Source organism: Taudactylus pleione, unplaced genomic scaffold, assembly GCF_031769625.1.
Source record: "Taudactylus pleione unplaced genomic scaffold, aTauple2 ptg000202l, whole genome shotgun sequence".
Classification (NCBI taxonomy): Eukaryota; Metazoa; Chordata; class Amphibia; order Anura; family Myobatrachidae; genus Taudactylus; species Taudactylus pleione.
In genome coordinates, this window is record NW_028284604.1 from 13,700,951 (window position 1) to 13,709,061 (window position 8,111).

Sequence of the window (8,111 nt, forward strand, 5' to 3'; positions counted from 1 at the left end):
TTGGGAATCCATTTCCATGGGAACACAGGGAGTACGTAATTGGGGCCTGAGAGAGGGGGCTATCACTTTAACTACATAAGGCTGATTTCCTTTTAACTAATAACTGGCGTGTATTTTGGTGTGAAAATACGGTGGCAACAATTAATTTTGGCAGGAAACATGTATTGTGTCTAACTGCGCCTCAGAGCATGGTTCTAAACAGTCTTATTTCAAGACCCTTATCTCCTCCAGTCCTCTAACCACTGTCATCTTTTTTTCTTCCCACTCCCTGCTGGACCCATTTCAGTCTGGCTTTCAAGCTGTACACGCCACAGAAACTTCCCTCACTAAAGTCAGCAATTACCTCCTTTCTGCCATATCCAAAGACCACTAATCTCTGCACATTCTCATTGATCTGTCTGCTGCTTTTGACACTGTGGACCATTCTCTCCTCCTGCAAATCCTTCACTCCCTTGGTCTGCGTAATACTGCCTAATCATTGGCTTTCATCCTACCTCTCTGACCATTCTTTCTCCATCTCCTTTCATGACTCCCCCACACTTCCTCTGCCAGTAGTTGTTCCTCAAGGTTCTTGGACCTCTCTTATTCTCCCTCTATAGTTCCTCCTTTGGTTAGCTCATAAGCTCTTTTGGCCTCCAATATCATCTCTATGCTGATGACACTTAGATCTACCTATCCTCCCCTGACCTTTCCCCCTCTATCCTCACTCAAATCTCCAACTGTCTCTCTGCTATTAACCTCTTGGATGTCACAGTACTTTCTTAAATTTAACAAGTCAAAGACTGAGCTGATAATCTTCACACCCTCCCAAATACTCTCACCTACCACAATTTCTTTATCTATCGACACCACCACTATCTCCTTTAGTCCGCAAGAGCGCTGTTTTGGAGTCATCCTTGACTCCTCCCTCCTTTAAACCACACATCCTGTACCACTCACAGTTTTCAACTCAATTATATCTCCTAGAATAGGCCCTTTCTCAACCTGGAGGCAAATAAGACCCTCATCCACTCACTGATAATCTCCAGACAGGACTACTGCAACCTCTTCTTATCTGGCCTCCCTGACTCTAACCTGTCTTTGCTACAATCTATCTTCAATGCTGTTGTCCGGCTCATTTTCATCTCTAAACACACTACATTTGTCTCCCCTCTCCTACAAGCCCTTCACTGACTCCCCTTTCCCTTCAGAACTCAATTCATACTTCTCACACTAACTTGCAAGCCCTCACCCACTCCTCTCATATTTACATTGCTGACCTCATCTCCCTTCACACTCCAGTCTGTCCACTTTGCTCCACCCATGAATGCCACCTCTCCTCCCAACTGATTACTTTCTCCCACTATTGCCTCCAAGAATTTACCAATGCTGCTTCCCACCTCTGGAACTCTCTCCCTCTCCCTATCAGACTCTCCACCTCTCTACAAAATTTCAAATGGGATCTCAAGACCCACTTCTTCATCAGCTCTCAACCCACTGCTCTATGCTCCTTGCTCACTGTCTCTCCACTCTGTGTCACCCCTGTCTGCCCCCCACCTTTAGACTGTAAGTTTTCAAGAGCAGTGCCCTCTATCCTCATATGCTTTTCTTTCCCTTGCTTCTACCACCATCTCCTCCCCACTACCTAAATGGCACCCAACATTTGGGTTCTGCCATCCTGCTGCTTATTTGAGTATTATAACTGCTGATGCAGCAATGTTTATAAGCAATGTCCATGTTCTGCAGTGTTCTGTAATGTATGTCACTTTTGTTTCTGTACTTTTTAAGGTGCTGCAGTCCCCTTGTGGTGCCATATCAATAAAGGATAATAATAATAATAATAATAATAATAATAATAATAATAATCATGAGAGATCCATCTGAAATTGCTGGATATATTATCACCTCTGAATAGCAAATCCACCTACATACAGTATCCATGACATGCCCTCAGAACCCTTAGCCTACATGCAGACTTTCAGCTGCCACCCAGTAATACCCACTGAAGCAGAGATGCAGCTGAGAAGTGTTGACTCTGATTTGCCTGTAGTCACTGAAAGTTGCATATTCTCGGCTCAGATGTTTGAGTCCCATAGTGCCTGAATATGGTAACAGTGGGTGTGTAGAGGGGGAAGACACCAAGAAGCAGCGAGCACTATATTATGGTCTAACCCTGAGGATATACTTCTTTGCTACAGTAGTAAGATGTACGATTGGAAGGAGCTCTACTAAATGTTTTTCAGCAGGCATTTCTGGTCAGCCAGGTTGTATTGGACATGAATGGGGTTCTCCTATGCATAGCTACATAATTAATTGACACTTCCCATAGCCCACATGGTTTCAATTGACCAATTTAGTGACGATTAGATATAACTTCTTAGGTCGCAACCAAGGGTGCCTAGTTGGTTAAATACCTGCACAAGGTATACAATGGGAGCTGTAGGAACTGCTCTAACATTTGTTCCTCCCACCCATGCAGGAGTCAGGACTTGAAAATAAAGGAAAGTTAAAGAAAGAAAAAGAGATGAAAGAATCAGATTAACTGTTATTTACTGTAGGTAAGTACATTTACAGAATTTTTACTAGCAGTACAATCATAAAGTGACCTTCTGTAACATGTAACTCTGCAGTGCTCTTGCCAGCTCTAATGTCTTATCAGATCACACTTGAACTTGAACCGCTTTTCAAATCTTCCACTCTCTGTCCAACATGATCATATTTACTAACTTGTGCCTTGCAGCGGGTGATTAGAAGACAGCAAATCTATAGGAGGAAGTGGCTTGCTGCATGAATAAAGCATGTTTTTTAATGTTTCTTTCCTCAGAGATGCAGAGAGTTGGGGGAGGGTCCGCCGCTGAGGAGGACAATTGGATGAGTATGGGAAGAGTAGCTGGAATGAGGCTACAGAGCCACACCCCAGTGCACTTGCACATGTTGCTGAGGCCAGAAAATACGATGCTTGTAGTGTGTGGTATTGTGCTGTAGTTAGAATGGATAGTGCACTACACCTGGCTACATGGTGATATTTCTATTGTTAATGCACCTTGTTAGTAATGTTGGGATGGTAAACACTGGTAGCTAGAATTGTATTTTAATAGTAAACATTGTCTTGTGCATCCATTGGAGCAGCGATTGCCAATCAAAAGGACTTCTTGTACCCTGAGGGCATAACTTGGGTCTCTGTTGTATTCACTCCTGATTGGGCCCTTGCATAAGTGCAAAAAAAGGATGGAGAGTGTGTGGGACTCTTTTATGCAATTGACACCTGTAGCATCTTATTTTCTGGCCTCAGCAACATGGGCAAGTGCACTGGGGTGTGGCTCTGTAGCCTCATTCCAGCTACTCTTTCCATACTCATCCAAATGGTGTTTCCCCATGTATACTCCTCTCTCCTTGCTGTTGCAAGTGCACTGTGGGGAGAGCAGCGGTAGGGGTGGTGATGAACTCTCTATTGGTCGATACACATTAAACAACACCAAAAGCAGCCATTCTGACACTGGCCAGAACTAAAGTTTCAAAGAAACAGCAGCTGCCACCATACCACCTAAAACTCTTAAACTGACCCCAAACCCTGAAACAAATCCTCCAAGAAGATATACATGCCCTCTGGAGAGAGATGTACCCCATCACCTTAAAAACAGATGACCATCCTTAAATGAAATAACTGGATGCCGAATGACATTACCACCTTGAGCCTCTATTGCTCCTCCCAACCACCGCATTCACTCTGCGCCTTACCTGACCAGGTCTCACAGCACCCTGCCAAACTCTCCTTGGTATAATATCGGACCAGAGCATCCACCAAAGGGGCCAAAGCATCATCTACTCTAGCAATTCACGCTGTATATCACAGCGCAAATCTAAGGATGACCTGGTGGAATAATTAATAAAATTGGGTAGCCAAAAACCAACACAGACTCCTCCAGTTCCTGACGGAATTAAGCTATCACAATCCTGGCTAGTTTTTACCTTTTGTGACTTACCTCTGCCAGCTGCTCCATGGATCTGTGTTTGTAATTCTCCTGGGACATCTGCTCTGGCTGAATCATGCTGGTTGTTACATCTCTGTGTGTGCAGAGCTCTCACCTCCCCACACTGATTAATCACCTGGACCCTGCTCTGTCTGTGAGCATTCCTAGTTTTAATTGGAATCACAGGTGTGGTCCTGATTCTCAAGGGCTGCAGAGATGATTACTCCCTCTGCATGTTGTGCCTTGCTCGACTCTGAATGCCACTGCCAGACCACCTGTCTGTATCCACCAATCGCTGCCAGACTCTAGGAATATAGATCCTCCTCTAATAGCACTCAGTGCTTGAACATCTTGTTACGTTCTGTGGTGTACTGCTTGTGCTATAGCTGTACCTCTGTGTGCCAGTATGTCCCAGGCTCCTGCTGGTTCCTAGACCAGTGCTATCCGTAAGCCTGCTGCATTCAGCTATCCACGCTACCAGCCTCTCACCTACGGCTCCCAGGCCGCTCCAAGTAGCTTCCACACTACCAGCTTCTCCACACGGCTCCCAGGCCGCATCAAGCAGCTTCCACGCTACCATCTCTCACCCACGGCTCCGAGGCCGCTCCAAGTAGCTATCCACGCTACCAGCCTCTCACCTACGGCTCCCAGGCCGCTCCAAGTAGCTTCCACGCTACCAGCTTCTCCACACAGCTCCCAGGCCACACCAAGAAGCTTCCACACTATCATCTCTCACCCACGGCTCCCAGGCCGCACCAAGTAGCTTCCACGCTACCATCTCTCACCCACGGCTCCCAGGCCGCACCAAGTAGCTTCCACGCTACCAGCATCTACCCACGGCTATCCAGCCGCTCCACGTAGCCACCCAGCTACCAGCATCTACCCACGGCTATCCAGCCACTCCACGTAGCCACCCAGCTACCAGCATCTACCCACGGCTATCCAGCCGCTCCACATAGCTACCCAGCTACCAGCGTCTACCCACGGCTATCCAGCCGCTCCACATAGCCACCCAGCTACCAGTGTCTACCCACGGCTAACCAGCCGCTCCACATAGCCACCCAGATACCAGCGTCAACCCACGGCTATCCTGCCGCTACACGTAGCTACCCAGATACCAGCGTCTACCCACGGCTATCCAGCCACTCCACGTAGCCACCCAGCTACCACCATCTACCCACAGCTTCCCAAGCCACAACAAGTAGCTTCCACGCTACCATCCATCTTCAAGCACATCTACTAGTAACCCGACCAGCTCAGTCAGCCTTCCTGCCGGTCCCAGTCCGGTTCCTTCAAGTCCACTCACCTCACGGCTCATTAGCTGCACCAAGTAGCTTCCGTGCTACCATCCATCTGCAAGCTCATCTACTGGTACCCCGACCAGCTCAGTCAGCCTACCTTCCGGTCCCAGTCCGGTCCCTCCAAGTTCCTTCTGGTCTCATTCCAACGTCTCCAGTTTCCAGTTCCAGTCACTCATCACCAAAGGCAGTTCTCACTGCTACACACTTCTTATAATAAAAGAGCTATTCATGTTAACCATGGTTCCAGTCCAGGCGGCCTCCAGTGATTCCAGTTCATCACCTGATACAGGTAACTCACTAGCACCAACTGTGACAGAAGCCCACCGCATTCCCCTATGACCAATCCATCTCACCTGCCCTCTCAAAATAACGAGTAATCCGTCAGTAAAGGTGAATGAGTAGCCCAATAAACAAAAAAGTGCCCAACCACTCAAATGCACTGATCATCTAAATGCAAACCTGTTAAGAAAAAAGGTAACAAATACCATTAATAACTGTACAATAAGGACCATTAAACCTGGTCGACAAACAACAACTGCAAAGCAAACTATTAAACCTAACAACAGAAGTGAAGTAGTGACCCTACCAATAGCAAAGGGCAGGGTGGGGGGGTGCAGTGGGTCCAAACCTGACTTGACCTGAAGCAAAAACACAACACTTCCACCAGCCAGCAGAAGTCGTGGTTAAAACCAGTGGTAAAACAAAAATTCCTCAAGACCCCCTCCCAAAGGGTGGCAAGTAGCTAGTCCTCAAGTTAGGGTGCCATTGACAGGCTAAAACTGGATTTCATCCATGGACCAACCCGCTGCAGTGGCAGCCATTGTAGTGCCAATGCAGAACAAGTGAGTATCATAGTCGACTGCAGAAAGACACAATTCCAAGATACAGTGTCTCAAGACCCAACCGAATTGGTAACAGGTCACTGGAGATGCATCCATGTGCACTAACCAAGTGCCCACAGACATAGGAAGAAGGTCCACATAGGCCAAAGCCAAAACCACTGGACAAATTCTGCAGTCAGAGCAATGTCCCATAGAAACCCAACGCCCCCTACCTACCTCTCTGTACCTTACAGAGAATCCAATCATCCCAAATCACTACATGCGACAACAGCATCAGCGACACTGCCGTCCTGGAGGAGGCTACCAGTTCGCTTTCCCATAAATGCCTCTTGCCCAATCTTTCGTAACCCAAGAAAGAAAGAAAGACTTGGTAACATCCCTTTTGCCCCACAAGTGTAGGAAATAGGACATACCTGCCAGTATCTTTCCCACAAACGCTCTTGATTTCCATGCTGAGTAGAACTCCCCACCAAAGGCAAGATGAAGAGAAACCAAACTCCTACCTCTGTTGCTACCATGCTGCAGTACCAGCCTCCACTGTTCCCATGCAGAGAGGTAGCCCTGATACGTTGTTGCCGCTTGTGATCTATGCGCTAGTCCCTCCATGTCGGCCAGATTACCTTCCACACATAAGAGGGACAAGATTCACCAACAGCTTCTACATCAGACACCAGTCGCCTAAACCTAAGATAACCTAATGAAATGGTGCCCACGCTGAACCTCAGAGGTAGACCTCTTCAATTTCCTACAAAAAACTTGACCAAAGGGGATCATGCAACATGCAAAGTTAAATAAGCCCAAATAGGGTTGAGCTTGTTTAAGGGTAACCTTACCCATTGCCAGAGTAAGCAGGATACCATCACGCAAGTGAGCCACCTTATAAGAAGGAGGCCGGCAAAAACTTGCTCCAGTCTCTATCTCTATACCAAAATAAACAATAACTTCCACAGAGCCCTAGGTTTTATCGTGGGCAGTCAGTACCCCAAAGCTTTCAAACACTATGGCATCATGTAACAGCTTAGCACAGCACAGAGAGCCCGCAGGACCAACTAAGAGAAAGTCATCCAAGTAATGAGCAATACCTTCCTCCCCTGTGGCCCTCACCAGGCACCAGTGCAAGAAAGTGCTAAAGTGTTTTGAATACGTGTAGGAAACTGAGCACCCTTTCGGCAATGACTTATCTAGGTAAAAACCTACATCTAGCCTAAAACCCATATGTTTGAAAGTTGATGGGTGAAGCAGAAGCAAACAAAAAGTCAATTCCACATCCAGTTTGCACATAAGGGCACCTTTCCTGAAGGATCGCACCATATACAGGGCCGAGTCAAAAGATTGGTACACCACATGGCAGTGCACCTCAGCTATAGCATTGTTCACAGATGACCAAGATGGGCAAGAAAGATGCTGAATCAACCTGAACTTACCCAGCACTTTTTTAGGCACGACGCCCATCGGCAAGAGCACCAAATCTGGAATAAGGGGCTTGTCAAAAGGACCTGCCATACAACCCAGCGTGACCTTGAGCATCACCTTATCACACATAACCATTGGCAACTCCCTAGCAGAGCGCAAATTCCTAACAGAACCCGACTCAACCTTCCCGCTAATGGGAAGTGGGAAGCCATCCGATCTAAGGAATGCCGCATCACTGCGTGCGGGATAAACATCCAGCCACTCAGACATTGATCCAGCCTGTACCGGAGAGGGAGCCTTACTTAGAGGAGGAAGCCTCAGGGCCTGAGAGATCGGCCAGACTCCAGGATCCGCCCCCTCTGTTCGTGGATTTGCTGCAATCCTTCATTGGGTATGATCCGCCGCACTGAATAAAAAGATGCTGAAACTTGCACCGGGACCTCAGTGTACACTGTCCATTATTGAAGGCAAAACACTTCCCATGATCTGGTCTAAGGGCCTGATTCAGCAGTGCACGCTAGTGCACTGCTGAATGCAGATTCCCGATGTTTGGGAATCTGCGCAGGCGCCAGACACGTTCTATGTACAGTATGTGCAGAATGGGT